Genomic DNA, 2,529 nt, shown 5'->3' on the forward strand with positions numbered 1-2,529 from the left:
AACAGAGATATAAACCTTTGGAACAGGACTGAGAACCCAGATATAAAACCATCATCATATTGTCATCTAATCTTTGACAAGGCAGACAAAAATATTCATTGGGGAAAAGAATCTCTATTCAATAAATGGTGATGGGAAAACTGGATAACTACAGGCAGAAGATTGAAACTGGATCCCCACCTCTCACCTCTCACAAAAATCAACTCACAATGGATAACAGACTTAAACCTAAGGCATGAAACCCTAAGAATTCTAGAAGAAAATGTTCAGAAATCTCTTGTATACATTGGCCTAGGCAAAGAATTTTTTGAAGAAGACCCCCAAAGCAATCACAGAAGCAACAAAAATAAATAAATGGGAGGTAAGCAAATTAAAAAGCTTCTGTATAGCCAAGGAAACTATCGTTTGAGCAAATAGACAACCTACAGAATGGGAGAAAATATTTGCATTCTACATATCTGATAAAGGGCTAATAACAAGAGTCTAAGAAAAGTTAACAAGAAAAAATCAGATAACCCCATCAAAAAATGGGCAAGGACATGAACAGAAACTTTTCAAAAGAAGACAGAATAATGGCCAGCAAACATATAAAAAAGTGCTCAACATCTCTAATCATTAGGGAAATGCAAATCAAAACCACAATGAGATATCACCTAACTCCAGTGAGAATGGCTTTTATCAAAAAATCCCAAAACAACAAATGCTGGCATGGATGTGTAGAGATTGGAACACTCTTACACTTCTGGAGTGACTTCAAATTATTACAACCCCTATGGAAAGCAATTTGGAGACATCTCAAAGACCTAAAAGAGAAATACCATTTGATTCAGCAATCCCACTACTAGGGATCTACCCAAAGGAAAAAAAAAGACATTCTGTAATAAAGACATCTGCAATCGAATGTTTATGGCAGCACAATTGCAAAGATGTGGAAACAACCCATGTGCCCATCAATACATAAGTAGATTAATAAAATGTGGTATTACTACTCAACTACAAAAAGCAATGGTGAACTAGCCCCTCTTATATTATCTAGGATAGGGCTTGAGCCCATCCTTCAAAGGGAAGTATCACAAGGAAGGAAAAAACAAGCACCACATGCACTCACCATCGAATTGGTACTAACTGATCCACACTAAAGTGCTCACATGGTAGTAATATTCACTGGGTGCCGGTCAGGTGAGCAGAGGCTGGTGGGGTGGATAAGCTCACAACTCATGGATGCAGAGCACACTGCATGGGGGAAAGGCAAGCTTGGAGCCCTGACTTGGGCGAGGCATTATATATAACTGAAATGTTTGTACCCCCATAATATTCTAGAGAAATAAATAAATACAAAAGGCACTTATAAATAAAACTAAATAGTAATTTTAAATGAACCAAGACAACCAACAGCAGAGTATAGATATTTATATGTGCAGACACTTTTTTCCTAAAACAAGAATGTTATATTAATGAAATTCATCATCAGGACTTTTGTTTGGAAGACATTGCATGAGAGAGAAGAGTCACCCTTTAGCTATGGTTTTATGAAATACAGAAACCAAATGGCTTTCATATAGATTATCTTACATTTACTCATAGCTTAGTGGAAGAAATTGTGTTAAGATTAATATGGAGTAGATTAATAGAAAAAAATCAAAACAAAACCTAGAGAGATTACTCATCTCTTTGAATAACCTTAAACTGTCTTAAAAATAATTTCTTTTTTTTTTTTGAGACAGAGTCTCGCTTTGCTGCCCAGGCTACAGTGAGTGCCACGGCGTCAGCCTAGCTCACAGCAACCTCAATCTCCGGGCTCAAGCAATCCTTCTGCCTCAGCCTCCCAAGTAGCTGGGACTACAGGCATGCACCACCACGCCCGGCTATGTTTTTCTATATATATCAGTTGGCCAATTAATTTCTTTCTATTTATAGTAGAGGCGGGGTCTCGCTCTTCCTCAGGCTGGTTTCAAACTCCTGACCTGGAGCAATCCGCCCGCCTCAGCCTCCCAGAGAGCTAGGATTACAGGCGTGAGCCACCGCGCCCGGCCTAAGAAGCAGCCTACGGCACCCGGTATTCCCAGGCGGTCTCCCATCCAAGTACTAACCAGGCCCGACCCTGCTTAGCTTCCAAGATCAGACGAGATCCGGCGCGTTCAGGGTGGTGTGGCCGTAGACAATAATTTTTACAATCCAACCTTTTAACAGGCCTATTAGGCTGCTATTCTATTTCATTCAATAAAACAATAGGGATAAGCTTGAATACAAGACAGAAAGAGGCAAGGGTTACTTTATATTTGGAAAATTGAACAGCAAGAAGGTATGGTTGTTCAGAAGACAGCCAGAGAACTTCAGCCCAGAAGTGAGTAACATTTCTCCTGATGAAAACTACTATATTTTCTAGATAAGCTTGGAAGTTTTAGTGATTCATCTCTGTTTATTTTTTCAACAAATAATCAGTTACTGTCTGCTGCAGTCCAGGTGCCATGTTAGGGGTTGATGAAGGAGTTCGCCACCTAATAACATCCTTGAAAGAAGGAAGTATTT

General features: G+C 39.3%; 1 non-coding gene across 1 annotated transcript; it reads right to left on the reverse strand.

Moving 5' to 3' along the window:
* Positions 1 to 2,041: 2,041 nt before the first annotated feature.
* Positions 2,042 to 2,160, reverse strand: LOC142870281 (5S ribosomal RNA). Its single transcript, XR_012918712.1, has one exon. It is a non-coding gene; the product is annotated as a 5S ribosomal RNA (ribosomal RNA).
* Positions 2,161 to 2,529: the final 369 nt, after the last annotated feature.

This window comes from Microcebus murinus, chromosome 3 (assembly GCF_040939455.1).
Source record: "Microcebus murinus isolate Inina chromosome 3, M.murinus_Inina_mat1.0, whole genome shotgun sequence".
Classification (NCBI taxonomy): Eukaryota; Metazoa; Chordata; class Mammalia; order Primates; family Cheirogaleidae; genus Microcebus; species Microcebus murinus.